The following is a 22,964-nucleotide window of genomic DNA, read 5'->3' on the forward strand; positions in this document are numbered from 1 at the left end:
ATCCTTTGCTTGAGACAAGTTAGAAATTATAAATTTTTTGGGTCTCTCTGTAAAAGCCAGTGACCTCTGGTTTACTTTCATCTCTGCCTAAGAATTCAGGATGGTCATGTCACACCAGATTCCAGATTTCATTTATTTTCAGCACTGAAAACCCAGAGAGAAGAGTTTATAAGTTTTCGGGTTCAACTGCTCTTGAACTGTGAACTCTGTCCTTTCAATCTGTGCTCTCTCCAGCTGAGTGATCACAGCAACAACAATTATGTGGCCATTCCCAGGACTTTGAAACACCCCCAGCTACATTTACAAATGAAAATGAACAAACCACCCTGCCTCTCCCAGAGTCAGTGTGCTGGGCTCATTTTCTCAATGGGGTCAGCTTTCATCAGAGTGCACCCCTGGAGACTCTATCCTTGTTGGAATTAAACTGGTCTGAATCTTGGCGGTTATTTCTTTGCCTTGTAGAATAAAGAGGCATATACATTTATTACCCTATTACCACACAGGTGACTTTTTCCAGTTACTATTTATTGCTGTGTAACTATCCCAAAATGTATGGCTTCAAACAACAACCATTTTATGACATGCATGGATTAACAAGTACAGTAGCAGCCAGCACAAAGGGGTGGCTTGTCTCTGCTCCATGAAGTCTGGCACCTTATCTGAGAAGACTTAAAGACCAGGGATGACTTGATGGCTGGTGCTGGAATCATCTGGAGCCTCCTTCACTCACATATCTGGTGCCTGGACTGCACTGACATGTGGTCTGTCCATGTGACTTGACTCCCTCAGAGCATGGTGGCCTCAGGGTAGTCAGACTCCTCAGTCGGTGGTCCAGGGCTCCAGAAGAGAGCGTTACAGTGAACAAGGCAGAGCTGCCTCACCTCTTATGAGTCCAGCTCAGGAGTCACACAGCATCATCACCACTGCAATCAATGGTCAAAGCAGGCCCTCCACACTCAGGGGACGGGACAGACCTCAGCTCTCAATGGGAGGAGTGTCAAAAAATTTGCAGCCAATTTTTTAAAATGCTACACTCTCCTTTCCTCTTAAATATGCTCCTCTCTCCACGCAGCCTAGTGTATCTACCATTAATAAAGGTTAGTAAAACTTTCTCTTACAATCTCTGTAAGTTTTGGGTATTGTATCTTTTGTTAATTCATCTGCATAAAGCTTTGGTAACGCATCTTTTGTTACCTCAGCGGCATAGTAAAGGGGTTAGACTTGATGACCGTTAGTTTTCTCCCTTCCAGCTTTTACTTTACATGCTTCTACTATGGTAACGGGTTGAATTTCATAGTGTTATCCACAAATTCATATGCACCTGGAACCTCAGAAGGTGACCTTTTGGGGGCAACAGTGTCTTTGTAAATGTAGTTAGTTAAGAATCACAAGATTAAATCATCTTAGATTTAGGATGGGCCCTAAATACAATGACAGCTGTCCTTATAAGAAGAAAGGACACAGAGAAGAAGGCCACGTGAAGACAAAGGCAGAGATGAGAGTTAGGCTCCCACAAGCCAAGAAATCCCTGGAGACACCAGAAACTGAAAGAGGCAAGGTAGGTGTCTCCCTCAGAGCCTTCAGAAGAGGCTAGGCCCTGCGGGCACCCCAATTTCAGACCACTTGCCTCCAGAACTCTCTGAGAATCAATCTGTGTTGTTTAAAGCCACCAAGCTTGGGTAATTTATTATAACAGTGCTAGGAAATGAACATAACTGGCTTCTTCCATCACTTCCTTTCCGAAATCAAACCTCAGTTATCGCAGGTAAAGGCTCCTCCCTGCTCCACACCCTGGACCTGCTCCCCTGTGACTCTGTGCGCACAGCAACAAGACATGAGTGGAAAAGACAGAGACACTGGGGGGACATGCTCGTCATCTAAAGCCGTAGCGCACCCAGGTCACCTCCGAATTGCTTTGTCGTTGTTGTTGACCTTGGGCAGGGGCAAAAAGCGAGGCTGAGGAGAAGTCCTAGTGGGTGGTAGACACAGACACGCTCTAACGCAGGCTCCAGGGAGCAAGGCAGGGAGGACAGGGAGACATGTAAGTCGTGTCCACGGTAGATGCTACTCCTTGAGAAGAGACACCCAGCACGGCACAACCGCAAGACTGAAGGACAAGTATCTATGTTCTCGAGACATGGAATAAAGAAAGGGTGGACTAGGTAGAATGATGAAGCCAAATCGATTCAGATGCTTAAAAATTTTTTGTTTGAGAAGCTGGAAAAAAACAAGAAATTTTTAAAAAGTAACGTAATGGGGCATGAATAATCTGTAAGAAAATGCTAAAACTGCAAATGATTTAACTGTTCATGTTTTGACTTCTGAAGACTGCAAGCTGCCAATGGCTGTCCACTCCTTCTTGCCTTGAGAGATGCTTTCATTCCTTCCTCCTGACTCTGATGCAGCTCTCTCCCCACCTGGAGACTGCTGAGTCCAGAAATGCGCTGCATTCTCACCGGAGAACACCCCTTCTCTCTCCCACATCTCATTGAAATTTCTAATTCCCCAAGGCCTAGAAAAATGGATGCCTCGAGACAAGCTGAACTCAGAAAGTCAAAGTGAATAGGAAAAAGGGGTTCAATTACAGACCACGCACTCCCCTTATCTGGGTGACAAACACACTCAAGTAATTTGAGTTCCTGCCCTCATTTTACTTTGAAAGTGATTAGAAGGTCTTAAAATATTTTGAAAGAAAGTATCTCCCCCGCCCTTATATTCTTCACAGACCACATGCTAAGCTAGGCTGCAAGAAGAAATTTTATTTCAAAGAAAGATTAGAAAGTGCCTTGTCGAATGTTATCAAAGCTGATGCTGAGATGTGAAAGGTACAGCTAATCAGATATTTAGAATATAGAGCCTTGCATCATTAAGAGGGTATATTTTTCATTTGTGCAAATCATTTTTGAGTAGATGGTGAGGGAAAAGAACATATGTAATAAGGACATTCATTTTTACTTTATAAGGCAGAAGCTCACAAGGGGAACAGCAAATGAGCTGAGCTGTTTATCAAAGGGCTTCAATGGAAGAAGAGCACAGGCGGTTGCCCAGCACAGGAGGCAGGTCAGTGAACACAGAGGCACTGCTCACAGCCCTTCTGGAAGCTGCAGAAATTAAGCTTTTTTGTTCTTGTACTGTGGCCTGGTTGACTTTGCACCAGGTCGAAGCAATGATCTGTATAATTGCAAACCCTCCCCTATTACCAGAGCCTGTCACTTCAGAAAGTGATGTCTGGGCTCTGAGCCAGATTTTGGTTTCACCTTAGTTTTCAGGATACTCCATATTGATAAAAGGAAATATATGGTGGTGCCTAAAGCGGGGAGAGAGGGAGCAGGCAGCAAAAGGGAGAGAGAGGAAGGAAGGAAGGAACAGAAAAGCACAGGGAAAGAAAGAGAATGAAAACTGGGAGAGAAGGTTGGGCAAGAAGACGGTCTGCAAGGGGGTGAAGTTCTTTTAGAAACAGCATACCTGTATTTGTCTGTTTATGCAAAAGCAGTATGAGGAAGTATAGCAGATTTCCTTCTAACCAACACGGAAAATGACATGAAAGAATATTGCTCTCTTGGTATGCTCTGCTGTGCCCTGTTCCTCTGGATAATTATCACCCTTATTCTTAAGATTTGCACTCAAAGAATAATTGTCCTCTTAAATCATGCATCATTCATTATTTAAGTTGAAAAGTAAGTGCATAGAAAACACTGCAGTGTGGGAAGGCACAATTCAAATTTAGTGGAGGCGGAGGACATGAAAGAATGATGTGTGGGATGTGATCACAGCTCCACTGAGTCATTCTGTGGAACTCAGAATGAGAAGTATTCATACACCATAAATGTCTCTAATAGAAAAAAATGGTCTATCACTCCTAGAAACTCAAATCTTCTCATAGGCTGCTGCCATCCTTTTCTTTTGAGAAACATTGATCCATCTTCCCCTTAATTTCTTTTTGTCCCAGGCTGTTAGTTGGTCCACAATGAATGGCAGGAACAATCAGGTGATCAATGCTGGTTAGTCCATAGTAATAGGGAATGTTTTCACACTCACAGGACTGGGGAAGAAGCAATAATACAATTGCCCTTCTCACTGGAAGGTGAGCAACTCAAGAAATGGTGCACCAAACCCCATTACACGCTGCCGCCTTCCTCAAGGGGAAGGCAACTCTGCATCCTCGCAGACCCTTAAGTAGACAAGCTCTCCCCTCCGTACCCTCTGTGGGATCTGCAAGGTGACCAGGTCATGCCTTGCACCCCTCAACAGCTACAATTTTCTCTGTAACAGCTCCTTTCGGTTCTCAAAGTACATTCACACATATTAGCTTACTTGGTCTTCTAACCATTCTGCTTTCTCTAGGTGAAGAAAGCCTCAGAGATAAGTGGTTTGCTCAAGATTGCATGCCTAGTAAGAAGGGATTCTGGGCCAGGAATCCAGGTTTCTCACATTACAGAAGAACTAGACCCACCTAGCTGCTCTGAAAACACCATTTGGGATTGGACAGTGGGCCTAAGTAAATAAATAAATGAATAAATAAATAAGTTTTAATTTACAAAAGTGGGAAATGTGGCTGAAGATAAATCTCTTGGCCCTAGGTAATAAGACAAAACAAGAATTGGGGGTTGGGAAATATTAGCAGCAGAATCTCTACTTATGCAAAAAAAAAAAAATCTTGGTGTCCTTGTCTTTAAATTAATGGGATGAAAAAAGGAGTTATGACAGATCTTCTAGTCTCCCAAATGAAGTGAATCAGTGCACATTTTAGTGGCTGAAATTACCTTAAGGCTATGGACAATACATTAGCGTTTTCTAAGTTATGCTCATCGTAATTAAAGATGATTGTGTGTTTATGCTTGATAAATGGGGAAGAAAGCAATTATAGCGTTTTATATCCCCATTCCTATGACCTATGAAAATTAGATAATTAATAGTTCTCTGCAAGAAAGAGCCTACCCCTAATTAGCACTTCTTCCTACTCACCTAAGCAAACCCCCCCACCATTACTTAGCTTTCTGCCCATCCATCTGAAACCAGACTCATGTTATTCTACTTCTGCTGTTGCAAACTGAAATATGCCTTTTCATCAGTACTTCAGTCAGCACACCTACTACAATATTTATTGAGAATATACCCCGTTAGGTACCAAGGGTACAAAAATGATCAAAGCATCAAAAGTAATCATTCCCACTGATTATAACTGGTTTTTTAAACAGCAAAATGGCTGATTTAAATCTAACCATTTTATTTTATTTTGTATTGAAATATAGTTGACATATAACATTGTTCATTTCAGGTGTACCACTTAGTGATTTGACATTTGCATACATTATAAAATGATCACCACAGTAAATCTAGTAACCATCTGTCTCCATACAAAATTGTTATTGACCATATTCCTTATGCTGTATATTATTATATCCTTGTGGCTTATTTATTTTATAACTGGAAGTTTATCCCTTTCAATCTCTTTCACCTGTTTCACCCCTTCTTCCACCTCCCCTCTAGCAACCACCCTTTGTTCTCTGTATCTAGGAACCTGTTTTAATTTTTTGTTTGTTTTGTTTTTTAGATTCCACATATAAGTAAGAGCATACAATATTTGTCTTTCTCTGTCTGATTTATTTCATTTAGCATGATACTCTCTGGATCCATCCATGTTGTCAAAAATGCAAGATTTCTTTCTCTTTACGGCTGAGTAATATTCTATTGTCTAAACATACCATATCACCTTTATCCATTCATCTGTCAATGGGCACTTGTAAATAATGCTACATTGAACACTGATGTGCATATATATGCATATATCTTTTCAAATTAATGTTTTTATTTTCTTCATGTAAATACCCAGAACTGAAATTACTGAACCATGTGGCAGTTCAATTTTTAATTTTTTGAGGAAACTCCATACTGTTTTCCATAGTGGCTTCACCAATTTACATTCCCACCAACAGTGTATGAAGGTTCCCATTTCTCCACATCCTCACCAACACTTGTTATTTGTTGTTTTTTTGAAAATAGCCATTTTGACAAGTATGAGGTTGTATCTCATTGTGGTTTTAATTTGCCTTGCCCTGATGAGTAGCAATGTTGAGAATATTTTCATGTGTCTGTTGGCTATCTGTATGTCTTCCTTGGAAAATGTCCTTTGCCCATTTTTAACTGGGTTGTATGCTTTTTTGATATTGAGTTGTATGAGTTCTTTGTATATTTTTTATATTAAATCCTTATCAAATATATCATTTGCAAATATCTTATCCCATTCAGTAGGTGGCCTTTTCTTTTAGTTGATAGTTTCCTTTGCTGTGCAAAGCTTTTTAGTTTGACGTAGTCTCATTTGTTTATTTTTGCTTTTGTTTCCCTTGCCTTAGGACATATGTCCCCAAAAAATATTGCTAAGACCAACGTCAAAGAGTGTAATGCCTATGTTTTTCTTCTAGGAGTTTTATGGTTTCAGGTCTTACATTTAAGCCTTTAATACATTTTGAGTTTATTTTTGATACAGTATGAGAAAGTAGTTCAGTTTGATTCATTTGCATGTAGCTGTCTAGTTCTCCCAACACCATTTATTAAAGAGGCTGTCTTTTCCCCACTTCCCCACAAGGTATATTCTTGCCTCCTTTGTCTTAGATTAATTGACCATATAAGCTTGAGTTTATTTCTGAGCTCTCTACTCTGTGCCATCGATCTATATGTCTGTTTTTATGCCAATACTATATTATTTAATTACTGTAGCTTTGTAGTATAGTTTGAAATCAAGGCAGTGATACCTCCAGCTTTGTTCTACTTTCTCAAGATTGCTTTAGCTATGTGGGGTCTTCTGTAGTTTCATAGAAATTTTAGAATTATTTGTTCTAGTTCTGTAAAATATGACACTGGAATTTGGTTAGGAATTACCCTGAATCTGTAGATTGCTCTGGGTAGTATGGACATTTTAGCAATATTAATTCTTCCAATTCATGAGCATGGTATATTTTTCCATCTGTTTCTGTCATCTTCAATTTCTGTCATCAATATCTTACAGTTTTCAGAGTACAAGTCTTTTTCCCCTTTGGTTAGATTTATACCTATATATTTTCTCTCTGATGCAATTGTAAATGGGATTTTTTTCTTACTGATAGCTCATTATTAGTTTATAGAAATGCAACAGATTTCCATATATTAATTTTCTACCCTGCAACTTTACTAAATTCATAATTTAGTTCTATAGGTTTCTGGTAGTATCTTCTGGGTTTTCTGTAGATAGTATCATGTCATCTGCAAACAATGACAGTTTAACTTCTTCCTTTCCAATTTAGATTCCCTTTATTCTTTTTCTTGTTTGATTGCTGTAACTAGTACTTCTAATACTATATTAAATAAAAGTCGTGACAGTGGGAATCCTTGTCTTACTCCTGATCTTAGAGAAAATGCTTTCAGCTTCTCACTGTTGAGTATGATGTTCACTGTGGTTTTTGTCGTACACAATCTTTATTACATTGAGGTATGCTTCCTCTTTACCACCTTATTGAGTTTTTATCATAAATGAATGTTGAATTTTATCAAAAGCTTTTTCTGCATCTGTTGAGATGATCATATGATTTTCATTCTTCAGTTTGTTAATGTGGTGTATCACACTGATTGATTTGCAGATACTGAACCATACTTGCATCTTTGGAATAAATTCCACTTGATCATGTTGTGTGACTCTTAATGTATTGTTGAATTTGGTTTGCTAATACTTTGTTGAGGATTTTTGCATCTATGTTTATCAGTGACATTGGTCTGTAGTTTGTATGTGTGTGTGGGATGGTGTCTTTCGTTTTGGTATCAAGGTGATACCTCAGAGAATGAATTTGGAAGCATTCCTCTCTCTTCAATTTTTTGGAATAGTTTGAGAAGAACAGGTGTTAACTCTTCTTTAAATGTTTTGTAGAATTCACCTGTGAATCTATCTGGCCCTGGACTTTCGTTTATTTTGAATTCCTGATTCAATTTCATTACTGATAACTGGTCTGTCCATATTTTCTATGTTTTCCTGGTTCAGTCTTGGGAAATTGTACATTTCTAGGAGTTTATCCATTTCTTCTAGGTTGTCCAGTTTACTGACATGTAATTGTTCATAGTATTCTCTTATGATCCTTTGTATTTCTGTGTTGTCAGTGGTAACTTCTCTTTCATTTCCAATTTTATTTGGTCCTGCTGTCTTTTTTTCTTGATTAGTGACTAAAGGTTTATCAATTTTGTTATCTTTTCAAACAACCAGTTCTTGCTTTTATTGATCTTTTCTATTTTTAATTCCCTATTACATTTTTTTCACTTTCATCTTTTTTATTTCTTTCCTTCTACTAACTTTGGGTTTTGTTTGACTTCTTCTCTAGTTTTTTTTTTTTTTTTTTTTTTTTGGATGTAAGGTTAATAGTTTATTTGAGAGTTTTCTTGTCTCCTGGGGTAGGCCTGTATTGCTATAAACTTTCCTCTCTGAACTGCTTTTGTTGTGTCCCATAGATTTTGGAATGTTGTGTTTACATTTTCATTTGTCTCCAGGTATTTTTAAATTTCCTCTTCGATTTCTTCAATGACCCATATTGTTAGGAACATACTGTTTAGATTCCTCACGTTTATGTCTTTTTAGGGTTTTTTTTTGTAGTTGATTTCTAGTCTCATACCATTGTGGTTAGAAAAGATGCTTGATATTATTTCTATCTTCTTAAATTTACTGACATTTGTTTTGTGGCCCAGCATGTGATATCTATCCTGGAGAATATTCCATGTGTACTTGAAAGGAATGTATGTTCTGCTGTTTTGGGATGGAATGTTCTACATACAGCTATTAAGTCCATCTGAAGTGTTGTTTAAGGCCAATGTTTCCTTACTGATTTTCTGTCTGGATGATCTATCCATTGATATCAGTGGAGTGTTAACATTCCCTACTATTATCATGTTACTGTCAATATCTCCTTTTATGTCTGTTAATGTTTGCTTTATGTACTTAGGTGCTCCTTTGTTGGATGCATATATATTTACAATTGTTATATCTTCTTGGATTGATACCATTATCATTATGTAATACCCTTCTTTGTCTCCTGTTACAGTCTTTGTTTTAAAACCTATTTTGTCAGATATAAATATTGCTACCCCAGCTTTCTTTTCATATCCATTTATATGGAATATCTTTTTCACTCCCCTCATTTTCAGTCTGTGTGTGTCTTTAGATATGAAGTGAGTTCTTCTAGGCAGCATATATATGGGTCTCATTTTTTAATCCATTCAGCCACTCTATGTTCTTTGACTGGAGAATTAATCTATTTACATTTAAAGTAATTATGAATAGGTGTAATTTTATTGCCATTTTATTAATTGTTTTATGGTTTAATAGTTCTCTATTCCTTTTTTCTGCTCTTGATCTTTACTTATTTTATGACTATCTTTAGTGTTATGTTTGGATTCCTTTCTCTTCTTTTTTTGTGTATCTATTATAGGTTTTTGGTTTGTGGTTATCATGAGGTTCATATATAAAAAACTATATCTATTGGTATCTACTTTAAGTTAATGATCTCTTATGCTCAAACACATTCTAACAGCCTTATTTTTTTTTTTTTTTTTTTTTTTTTTTGCGGTACGCGGGCCTCTCACTGTTGCGGCCTCTCCCGTTGCGGAGCGCAGGCTCCGGACGCGCAGGCTCAGCGACCACGACTCACGGGCCCAGCCGCTCCGCGGCACGTGGGATCCTCCCGGACCGGGGCACGAACCTGCGTCCCCCGCATCGGCAGGCGGACCCTCAACCACTGCGCCACCAGGGAAGCCCCAGCCTTATATTTTTATCTCCCCTGCCCTGTTTTATGTTTTTGATGTCATATTTTACATCTTTTTATTTTGCATATCCTTTAATCACTTATTGTGGATATAGATGATTTTACTACTTTTGTTTAATAACCTTCCTACTAGTTTTATAAGTTACTGATCTACTACATTTACTATATGTTTGCCTTTACCAGTGAGATTATTCCTTTCATAACTTTAATATTTATAGCTGTGGCCTTTTCTTTGCCACTTAGAAAAGTCCCTTTAACATTTCTTGTAATGCCAGTTTATTGGTGATGAACTCTCTGAGCTTTTGCTTGGCTATAACATTCTTTATCTCGCCTTCAATTCTGATTGATAACCTTTCTGGGTGGAGCATTCTTGGTTGTAGGTTTTTTCCTTTCATTACTTTGAATATATTTATTTGTGCCACTCCTTTCTGGCCTGCAAAGTTTCTGCTGAAAAGTCAGCTGATAGTCTTATGGGAGTGCCCTTGTATGTAACTAGTTGCTTTTCTCTTGCTGCTTTTAAGATTCTCTCTTTATCTTTAATTTTTGCCGTTTTAATTACAATATGTCTTACTCTGGACTGTGCTTCCTGGACCTGGATGTTGGTTTCCTTTCCTAGGTTAGAAAAGTTTTCAGCTATTATTTTTTCATATATCTGACTGCTGCTTCCTCTCTCTCCTCTTCTTGGACCTTATAATGCAAATGTTAGTATGCTTAATGTTGTCCCAGAAGTCCCTTAAGCTATCCTCATTTTAAAAACTTTTTTTCTTTTTTCTGTTCAGCTTGGGTGATTTCTACTATTCTGTCTTCAGATTGCTGATCTGTTCTCTATCAGCTAATCTACTGTGGATTCCTTCTAATGTATTTTTCATTCCAGGTATTGTAGTCTTCAGTTCTGATATATATATATATATATATATTTTATATTTTCTAAATTTTTGTTGAAGTTCTGTGTTCATCTATTCTTCTCCTGAGATCAGTGAGCATCTTTATGATCATTACCTTGAACTCTTTATGGATAGATTGCTTATCTTCATTTTGTTTAGTTCTTTCTCTGAGGTTTTGTTTCATTCCTTCATTTAGAATATATTCCTCTGTCTCCTCATTTTGCCTAATTCCCTGTGTTTATTTCTATACATAAGGTAGGTTTGTTACATGTCCTAATCTTAGAGTAGACCTGTGGGGACCAACAGCACACTCCCTTTGACCACAAGTACTAGATGCTCCAGGAGTGTCCCCCTACGTGGACTGCATGCTTTTTTTAGTGCTGCTAATTGTGGGTGAAGTGGTATGAGGGGCTGGCCTGGCTGGTTGTGAGGCTCTGCCTCACGTGGTTGCTGTAGACCTGCTGGTGAGCAAGGATGGTTCCCCAAGCACCTGGCTGTGTAGCCTGGTGAAGCCCGACTGCTGCTGGCTCACTGGGGGATGGGACAGGCCCCTGGTGTTAACAGGCTAGAGGAAGGATTCCAAGGTGGCATTTGCCAGTGCAGGTGTCAGTGTGGTAGAACAAGATTTCAAAAATGACTGCTGCCAGTGTCTCCATACCCAGGGGGAGTCCAGTTGCCTCTTGTCTTTCTGAGAGGCTCTTCAAGATCAGGAAGTGGGCCTGACCCCAATGCCTTTCAAACTACTGTCTCTGTGCAGGGACTCAGAGAACTGAGATGTTGTGTGTGTTCTTTAAGAATGGATCTCTGTTTCCTATAGCCCTTCAGCATTCTTGAACACAAGCTCCATTTGTTTTCAAAGCCCATCTTTCTGGGGGCTTATCTTCCTGGTGCAGGATCCCCAGGCTGGGAAGCCAGATGTGGAGCTGGGGAGGATCCACATAAGGGAGGATCTCTGCAGTTGCACTATCCCTCCCATTTGTGGGTCACCAACCCAAGTGTGTGGTTCTTGATGAGACTGTGTCTCTACTCACCTACCTGTCTCATGTGGCTCCCTTCTTTATATCTTCAGTTGTGGACAGTCTTTTCTGCTTGTCTTCAGGTTGTTATTTAGATAGTTGCTTTGTAAGTAGTTGTAATTTTGGTATGCCCTTGGAAGGAAGTGAGCTTGGGGTCTTCCTACTTCATCATGGTGATCACCTCCCTCTCCCCACCTTTTTATAAGACTCCATCTGCAAATGGCTATGCTGCAGGGCAATAAAAGAATGGATATGGTGACTCTATCCAAGGTGCCACTATAAACACTTCCCTGCCTTTCACCCCCCACGAAGAGGAGTCAATGCTTAAAGTGCAAAATCTGGCACAATTAAACATACAGGAACCCTAATTATAAGTACATAAATAAGATATATGATGTGGAATAAAATCTTAGACTGTAATAAAGTAGGTATTTATATCTGTTGGCAGCTTCAGCCCTCCTGGCAGTGCACCACAGATTGTACTTCGAAGTTTTCATTTTGTCAATAGGAGATTTTTTTTCTGAATGGTAAATAAATACATTGATCTGTTATCAGTAATAGCCCTATGGATTATTAGAACATTTTCTTTCAAGTTACAGTGCCTTTGAAGTTTATTGCTGGTAATTTATTGCAGCATATTTAGGGAAGCTTGGGTTAGGTCAGACTCACAAAGTACCCACATTTCAAACATCAAGGATTCTCTGGAATCTTATATTAACTGACTCAATAGCCTATGTGGTTCCATAGTGTCTCCTTTATTCTCCCACTTTTACTCACTTAAATTTTATCTGCTTCTAAAAAGAATATTATATGATTTAAATACACATACTTAAAATGAAGGTTAAAAAAACAATTTAGGGGAGAAAGGATAATAATTTTATCCATACCTAGAATGAGATCATTATTATAATTAAACACTTATTTTATCTACCAGCTTCTTAGTAGTCAAGGCTAACATAAAATGTAATATTATATAGTTATATTAAAAGGAAGCCCACAGTTTTACCAGGAGAGGCATTTTCATGGCACTAAATTCCTGGACAATGGTTTTCCATTCTCATCATATATGAAACAGTAAGCAATACAGTAAGTACAATGAAAAATAATAATTTTGGAGATAATAATGAAAGTCTTCAACTAGTTCTTCCCTATATCAAAATTTAATAAAAACCCAACAACACAGAGAAAAGTTTGACATGAATATAACTTTGTGGGAAGTTAAGATAGCAGTCCTGGTATATAACATCCTGATGATCTCATTTTTTACAAGGATAGAGTTTGAAGAACCTAGATAAGGTACTGCTTAGCCTGTCTCTTTTAACCACAATTTGTCAGTTATACTTTGAGTGGATGCGTTATAGGGGCCACTTCAAGACTGAGATCTTTTAAAGGTGTCTAAACTGCTGATTTTTTTGTGCTGTTGACTGATAACAGTGCTGTGACCATGAAATGGATTTTTGCTAAGTAAAATATAGATGAGGTTCCCTAATGTTTATTATAAGATACTGACTTTGACACCCCCTGCTCCTCTGGTACCACAACCAGAATGAGCTATCCCTGTTCAAGAGAGTGATTTAGCTTACCGACTTCACTGAACACCACCAAGAAAAAAAAAAATTTACAATTTTTGTCTTAACACAGTATGTATTAAGCATCCAGTCTTTGTCAATAATTCATTTGTTTTTTAAAAGGCCAATTAGCTCAAAGTTACAGTCAGAGAATTGGAATCTTAAAATTGTAAGATACCCCTTCAACATTGGAATGTGAACACATCCAGTGACAGGTAACTCACTACTAAATGAGACAGCTCGTCTAGCTTTTAAAACACTCTAAATGTGAGAATGTACTTTTACATAATGCTCTTTTATAAAATTTACTTCTGCCCAACTTCTACCTTCAGTCTTTTCTTCTGCCCTCTGATGCATGCAGGATATGCATGATCAATAGAAAATATCCATTTCAAATCACTGCTATACAGACAATTTAATTATGCCATGGGTCAAAAGTTCATCTTTGCCCATAGTTATGTGTAGTGCACCTATATCATTTCAACACAGAAAGCTCATAGCACAATTGCTTTTTGTTGTGTTAACAGCATATGTAATTCTTCTCTACTGACTTAACACTTCTCTTCTTCTCCCTGTGGTGAGAACTTAATCCAAATGTTTTTCAGGCCTGCCCCTCCTACAGTTTCTAAAAAGTCCATGGTATTCAATATGTGCTTCCACCCCAACCTAGACCATGACTGGTTGGAATACAGATAAATCTCCCAACCAAAGGCCACCAATTCATGATCTGAGTGCTCTGTATTACTTAAAGGAAATGGTCTCATAAGATTCTCTCTTTCTGAAGACAGATGTTAACCTATTATGGTAATCATTTCACAATATATGCTGTATGCCCTAAACTTACAGTTATGTATATCAATTACCTCTTGATAAAACTAGAAAACACTAATTAATTCTTTAAAGATTCTCTCTTAAATACAAAATATGTTGTTAGTCAATGGTGAATGTTAGAGTAGGAAGATCATGAATATTGGAGGCTATCTTACAATTTAAGCGGTCACAGAGAAACTGATTAATAAGATAAAATAAGTATTTAAAGAAAGGAGAATAGAGTGTATGTGCAGGGGAGGACTGCTGGTATTTTATCAGGGCCTGAGTAATAGAGAAGAAGTTTTGATACCTGGTGCCTTCTGTTTCCACAAGGCCTAGTTATAGTGGTTCCAATCTTCAGATCCCTATGTGAGCTCTGTATTCTTATAATGTCCTCCCACCTTTACTGGATCTGATCTGACTGGGTCTTTGTTCCTTAAAAATGAGATAGCCCTGACTGAAGAGGAAGAAATTCAGACATCCCACATTTACAGATTGAGGATCTAAGTTACAGAAAGAGATTTGAGTTAAAACACAGACAGCTATATGCAGCATTGGCAACTGAAATCCTCCCATCTAAATTCCATTTTATATGGGCTAATTTCAGTGACAAAGATTGTTTTATATGCTTTTATGCGTAAAAAAGGCAGAAATCAGATTAAAACAGATTAACCATGACTCCAGTCAGTGTGGCTCAGAGAGCAATTATCTGCATATAAAAAATTAAGTGTACTTTTCACCATAGATCATCCCCAGGAACTTGGTCTGTTTCACAGTAAGATGCTGGTTCAGCATGCAACTTGTCCCAGTTCCATACTCCTGATAAGCAGGAGTTCAGACTGATGCTGGAAAGCCCCACTTCACATGAACAGAGGCAGATCACGGAGCGTATGAAAACATACTTGGGGAATCATCTTCACACACCTCTCATCTGTGGATGTGCTGGAATTCCAGGAGGATAGATTGCATCTGATTGAGGGACAGTGGGTCAAATGAGGGACAGAACTGGTTATGACTGCTGGGAGGGGAAGATATAGATGACATTTGAGAACCACTGGTTTGGAACATGATTCATAGTATTTTCCAAAAAGGGAGTTCATACCTCGTAGCGCACAATTTTACACCATGCAATATGTATTCATTTTCCCCTCCTTCTCCACTCTATTTCAGACTTTCAATGAGTCATTCTTGACACATGTTGTATTGTTCTGGACACCAGTTATTTTGAAAAACAGTATGGAATAAAATGCTCTCTCATTACTTCATATCCCTAGGATCTATTGATAATTTCATTTGGTTTGTAATACTTCTTTTTTTGGTTCATAAAATATACCATTCACTGAAGCCCCAAGGTAATCACACAAGAAAATAAAAACATTTGAAAGCAAAAATTTACCTCACAAAATTCCCATTTTCTCTATGCCCAAGGGAAGTTTTCTATTGGGAATTAGAGTGGGAAGTGAGAAGGGGGAGAGAAAAAGACAAAGACTTCACAGTTAAAGTGATTTCTAACAGGCACTGGATATTTTTTTAAATGGCAGAAGTTACATTCAGCAAAGCCAAAGCAAAAAGGCAGAGTAAAATGAATCACACAAAATGTCTGCTCAGAATCTGAAAATTAAAATACTACTCTGAATAAAACAGATACGATTCCCAATTGAACAATGAGCTGAAATCCAGGAAGCTTTCAAAAATAAATAGAAGGTAATCACAGTGAAGAATAAAGATAAGTGTACCTTCTCATTTACATGTGCGGACAGTAGTTCCACAGACATTTGCTTATTAAAATGGACGGCTACCCAGACTGCAAGGAGCAAAATGAAATGGATCATAAAGTTGCTCATTTTAATACTACAATCTCTCAATGAAAATGTATTTTCAAATTAAGATATAACATGCAAGATGAAATCTCAACAACATCTGAGTGATCACAGAATCACTGAGAGGGATTTTGAATTAGCCAACAATCTACTGTTTGGGGCAAAGTGAGTTTTTGTCTAAGTGACAACCCATCATTATAATTCAAGGGCTTGTTAGGGTATCTCTGTATATCCTTCTCTCATAGACACTCGCTATTCTTACCTTTTCCAGGTAACTGTAGCTCTGCCCTCGTTGCTGCAGAGTGCCTGGGTCAGCCATGAAGTTACTTATCTAGGCACCCAGGATAGAAGCCCTAACTTCAATGAGTTTACGTATCTGTGAATAAATTATTTATCGCTATTTAACAAACTATTTCAAAATTTAAGGACTGAAAACAACTTACTGGCTTATGATTCTGCAATTTGGGCTGGGCTTAGCCAGGCAGTTGTTTTGCTCATCTTCCTGAGATCACTCATGGTGGCCTGACCAGGGATGGATGATACAAAATGGCCTTGTTTAATTAGATCTGTGGTTCCTCAGTTCTCTTCCACATGACCTTTCCATGTTTCTTACATGCAGGCAGCAGCCTTCCAAAACAGCAACCCCAATACTCAAGTACATATTAAGACTCTGTTTGCATCATTTTTATTGATGTTCTGTTGGCCAAAATCACATGGCAAGTCACACGGCCAAACCCAGAACCAATGTGGGAGAGAAATCACACAAAATTGTGAAATTCCAGAAGTCAATATTTACAGGGCTATTAATGTAACAGTAAAAACTCATATTTGAGATTGAGCATAAACCTCAAGGTTTAAGAATAAAGTACAAACTACTTAGCCTGGCATTTCTACATATTATTATTCCAAATCACCTTTTTGTTGTCCAACAGAAATGTTACAGTAGCAAAAACCACCATGTGCTTCAATCTGAAGACAAATTTGCACACCGTATCCAGAATCTGTTTTGCTATTGCTGAAATACACTCTTAGGGTCTCCAGCTCCTTTCATCTACTGAGAATCCTGGCCACCCTTCTAGGTGCCAGTTATAGGTTGCCTCTTCTGTGAACCCTTCCACCACTGTCCCAACAAATGGGTATTTCTCCCTTCTCTAAACTCAGTATCAAGGTGGCACAGTGTAGTGGAAATGATTCAGGCTTTGGAATCAGACATATCTAGTTTCAAACCCCAGCTCTTTCAATTATTAGTTTGTGATTATGATCATATTACTTCAGGTTCCTGTTTTGCTTTTTATCCTCTTACTTTGAGAACATGTCTTGTCAAAGAATGTGAATCTTTAAAGACACAAATAAGTATTAACACCATTTAATTGCCCAAGCCTACCTCTCTGTCACTCCAATATATAGTATTTATTCAATGTTAGCTGAGGGCAGAAAAAGAGGAAAGGAGGAAAAGTATAGAGGGAAGGATGGTTGGTATTCACTTTATTTCTTAAAGCAAATGATGTCAGTTGTAGTACCTCTCTTTGTGAAGGGGGAAGCTAATGATCACTGCCTGGTAATTACTGAAACTGCTAAGTTGTTAAGACATACTAAGTGTCATTGTAGGAAAACATTTTTTTAACCGTAGTAAGTTTCTAACTGATAAGTAAAAGTATCATGGATTTATAGACCTAGAATAGATGCTAAGAAGTTGTTTAACCTAGCTTCTCCCTTCAAACAGAATTGCACTGAATTCATGAAGACAAAGGTGAGGCTTGCCTTAGCAGTGGAGGGAAGGACAGATTCTGCTGAGAGGAGGTGTGGCAGGCCTATCACCTGGACAGGCTCCCATTGCTGAGACACATTCAGGAAGATGATGATGGTGGATATGTAATTTCTAGCAAGTCACTGTTAAACTGCTTACTTTTTCCCAAGCACAGGGATGTGTCTATCAGCCTGGTTTGGAGCACTGCTATAAAGTTATTGGGGAGATAAAAGGGAGACAATGAAGCTAACAGGCAGGGAAACTTAGGACAATGTGATTTGAGTTGAAGGGAGGAAGACTTGGGCAAATGATTTTAAAAGTTGCCATCAGAAGAAATTTGTCAAAATCAAATTTTCATTTCCATGTGGACTTCCAAATATCCTTATCTTGCACAGAACTATGCAGAATTTTCTAAGGATATCAACTGATGCAGAAAGACAAATACTACATTGCATCACTTAGGTGTGGAATCTTAAAAAAAAGTCTAACTCAGAAACAGAGAGTAGAAAAGTGGTTTCCAGGGACTGGGGAGGGAGGGAAGTAGAGAGAGATTGGTAAAAGGATACAAACTTTCAGTTATAGAATGAATAAAGTCTGAGGTTCTAATGTATAACATGGTTAACTATAGTTGATAACACTATTAAATGTTCCCACCTAAAAAGAAAAAAAAGGTAAATATGTGAGGTGATGGATATGTGAATTAAGTCAATGGTGGGAATCCCTTCACAGTATATATGTATGTCAAATAATTGTGTTGTACACTTTAAATATCTTATAATTTTATTTATCAATTATACCTCAATGAAGCTGAAAAAAAGGAAAACAAAGAATCAGTCTGTAAAACATTCCAATATTCCTATTACAAAGGTCCTCAAGATGAGATGAAGAAAATTAAGAAAGCCTCTTTAGGCATTAAAGCTCAAATAAATGATTCAACCAGAACATTAGAGCTAACAATTTTGTCAATTATACCTCAATAAAGCTGAAAAAAAATTATTGTCAAAGCCAATGTCATGAAGCTTCCCTCTGTTTTGTCCTAGGTATTTCATAGCTTTAGGTCTTACAGGTAGGTCTTTAATTCATTTTGAGTTAATTTTCTTATGTAGCATAAAGTGTCCAATTTCCTTCTTTTTCCACATGGCTATCCAGTTTTTCCAGCACCATTTGTTCCCTTCCCCATTGTGCAGTCTAAGAACCCTTGTTGAAGATCATGCATGTGTGGGGGGGTGGTTATTTCTGGGCTCTCTGTTCTGTTTCATTTGTCTATATGTATGTCTCTATGCCAGCACCATACTGTTTTGATTACTATAGCTTTGTAATATGTTTTAAAATCAGGATATGTGAGACCTCCAACTTTGTTCTTTTTCAAGATTGTTTTGGCTGTTTGGGGTCCCTTGAGATTCCATATGAATTTCTGCTGAGAATACCATTGAGATTTTGATAGGGATTGCATTGAATCTATAGACTGCTTTGGGTAGTACAGACTTTTTAACAATATCATGTCTTCTAATCCATGAGCATGGGATGCCCTTCCATTTATTTGTGTCTTTAATTTCTTTCAACAATATATTACACTTTTTAATGTACAAGTCTTTTACCTTAGTTAAATTTATTCATAAGCCTTTTAAAAATGTTATTGTAAATGTGATTGTTTTCTTAATTTATTTTCTATCGTTCATTGTTAGTATACAGAAATGCACCTGATTCTTGTATGTTGATTTTGTATCCTGCAACTTTGCTTTGTTTATTAACTCTAACAGTTTTTTGGTGAAATTTTTAGGGTTTTCTATGTACAAGAGTATGTCATCTGCAAACAGAGATCATTTAACTTCTTCCTTTCTGATTTGGATGCCTTTTATTTTTCTAGTCTAATTGCTCTGGTTAGGACTGCCTGTACTATGTTAAATAAAGTAGTGAGAGTGAACATTCTTGCCTTGTTCCTCATCTTAGAGGAAAAGCTTTCAGTTTTTCCCCACTGGATATGATGTTAACTGTGGGCTCATCATATATGGCCTTTATTATACTGAGGTAGTTTCCTTCTAGTCCTAGTTAAGTGTTTTTATCATGAAAGGGTATTGAATTTTGTCAAATGCTTTTCCTGCATCCACTGAAACGATCATGTGGGTCTTATCCTTCATTTTGCTAATGTGGTATATCACACTGATAGATTTTTGTATGTTGAAGCATTCTTGCAATTCCAGGAATAAGTTCCCCTTTTCATGGTGTATATAATCTTTTTTAAAAAAATATTTACTTGTTTATTTATTTTGCTGTGCCACGCCTTAGTTGCAGCATGAAGGATCTTCATTGCTGTGTGCGGGATATTCATTGTGGCTTGCGAGATCTTTAGTTGTACCATATGAATTCTTAGTTGTGGCAGGTGGGAATCTAGTTCCCTGACCAGGGCTCAAACCTGGGCCCCCTGCATTGGGAGCATGGAGTCTTAGCCACTGGACCACCAGGGAAGTCCCATGGTGCGTAATTTTTTAATGTGCTATTGAATTTGGTTTGCTATTTGTTTGCTGAAGATTTTTGCATTAATATTCATCAAGGATATTGGTCTGTATCTTCATTTTCTTGTAGTATCTTTGTTTTGCTTTGGTATCAGGGTCAGGGTAATGCTGGCTTCATAAAATGAGTTTGGAAGTGGTCCCTCTCTTCTAATTTTTTGGAGAATTTAAGGAGGACTGATATTAATTATTCTTCAAATGTTTGGTAGAATTCTCCAGTGAAGCTATCTAATGCTGGGCTTTTCTTTATTGGGAGGTTTTTGATTACTTAACTCATAACCCTTACTGGTTATAGTTCTGTTCATAATTTTTATTTCTTTGTGAATCATTCTGGAAGGTTCTAAATTTCTGGGAATTTATCCATTTCTTCTATGTTATCTACTTTGTTGGCATATCATTGTTCTAGTTTCCCCCATGACATCAATTATAATGTCTACCCTTTCATTTCTGATTTTAGTTATTCAGTCTTCTCTCTTTTTTACATATGCTAGCTATGAGTTTGTCAATTTTATTGATCTTTTCACAAAACCAATTTTTAGTTTTGTTAATTTTTTCTATTGTTTTTCTACTATTTGATTTATTTACACTCTAATCTTTATTATGTCCCTCCTTCTACTAACTTTAGGTTTAGCTCTTCTTCTAATTCCTTGAGGTACAAAATTAGGTTGTTTATTTGAGAACTTTCTTCTTTTTTTAATGGATGTACTTTCCACTGTCAATTGATCTCTTCTTACTGCTTTCACTTTATCCCAGGTACACAGGCCTCTCACTGTTGTGGCCTCTCCAGTTGCGGAGCACAGGCTCCGGACATGCAGGCTCAGTGGCCATGGCTCACGGCCCTAGCCACTCCGCAGCATGTGGGATCCTCCCGGACCAGGGCACGAACCCGTGTGCCCTGCATCGGCAGGCGGACTCTCAACCACTGCGCCACCAGGGAAGCCCTATCGCATAAGTTTTGATGTGTGTTTCCATTTTCATTTGTCTCAAGATATTTTCAAACTTCGCTTGTGATTTCTTCTTTGACCAATTGGTTGTTTAAGAGTATGCTGTTTAATTCCCACATAACTGTGAATTTTCCAGTTTTTCTTCTTCTATTGAATTCTAGATTCATTCTACTGTGGTCAGAAAAAATACTTGCTATGATGTATTATGACTTTTAAAAGCCAGTCCCCAAAAGCTATATAGGGCATGATTCCATCTATATAGCATTCTTGAAATGACAAAATTATACAAATGCAGAACAGATTAGTAGTTGCCAGGAGTGAGAGATGGGGGTGAGAAGGAAGTGAGTGTGCCTGTAAGAGGGTAACAGGAAGGATCCTTGTAATGGAACTTTGTATCTTGACTGTATCAATATCAATATCAATATCCTGGTTATTGTATTGTACTATAGTTTGCAAGATGTGATTGGGGAAATTGTATACAGGATCTCCTCTGTTTTATGTCTTACAATTGCATGTAAATCTACCACTATTTCAAAATTAAAGGTTTAATTTAAAAAATCTCTAGAGAGGCAAGTATAGCATTTGAGTTGAGAGTCAAGTATAGAATACAGAGTTTGTTGTCACACAGAACAAGTTTCCAGTCCCAATTCCATCATTAGTAGTTGTCTGATTTTGTCTTAACCTCCCTGAACCAGAAATCCCTTGTCTTTTGAATGGGGTTAGTAATAGCACCTATCCCATAGGCATATGCAAGAATTCAATGAATTAAGGTATAGAAAGTCTTATCCCCAAGCCAGGCACATGGTAAATCCACAGATGCCATTCCTAATTATTACTTCACATTTTCTCTCTCTCAATACAGTCCACAGTTGGTGAACATCATTTTAGGAACACAGGAGAAATAACAAGATATAAAAATAGGAAGACTTTTTTTTTAACATTGAAGCTGAGCAAAGACTTGGTGTGAATATCTCAAATGCGTAAATTATAATGAGACACAAATGCAGTTATAATTAAACTAAGCAATTTTATGAACTAGAAACAAAGTCACTGCCCAGGTTTATGCATCTCCTTTTTCTTTTTTTATGAAACAGAGAACCAACTAAATAGCCTGAGTAGAAGTTTGAATTAGCATTAAACAGAGGCACAAAAGTGATAAAGATAATTCCTTGCTAGTTCCCCAAACTGCTAACAATAATAACTAAAATCAATTAAAGTTTTTCTAATATGAACTTTTCCTTGGAAAAAAATTTCTGTGATGTTCACACTTTTATGAATTCAACTGCCCAGGTTTTTGTGTTTTCTTCCTCTAAAGAGTATTCTTTTCAAAACCAGGAGAGCCTGTAAGAGCATGTGGACCCTCTCTTTTACAGAATAGTGGTGGATGGAGATAACAAAGGCAATTGAAGTCCCTTGGAAAAAATGTAAATTTGTCTTAGCAAGTATTTTTATCTTCCTCCCTAACAAGCAGCTAACCATCAACCATATGGAATGAACAGCATTTGCATTTTTATTCTGACCTGATCACCAATTGCTATAAAGGGAGGAAAAGAAACACCCTAGGTCAGGATAAAATTTAAACAGTCTGTAGAGTTTAGGATACCATGCATCTTTTGCACTTTAAATCATCATGGATTCAAGACATCATAGGGACTTCCCTGGTGGAGCAATGGTTAAGAATCTGCCTGCCAATGCAGGGAACACGGGTTCAATCCCTGGTCCGGGAAGATCCCACATGCCCCGGAGCAACTAAGCCTGTGTACCACAACTACTGAGCCTGCATTCTAGAGCCTGCAAGCCACAACTACTGAAGCCCACGTGCTCTAGGGCCCATGTGCTGCAACTACTGAGCCTACGTGCTGCAAATACTGAAGCCCGTGCCCCTAGAG

This window comes from Kogia breviceps, chromosome 5 (genome assembly GCF_026419965.1).
Source record: "Kogia breviceps isolate mKogBre1 chromosome 5, mKogBre1 haplotype 1, whole genome shotgun sequence".
In the NCBI taxonomy this organism is placed as follows: Eukaryota; Metazoa; Chordata; class Mammalia; order Artiodactyla; family Physeteridae; genus Kogia; species Kogia breviceps.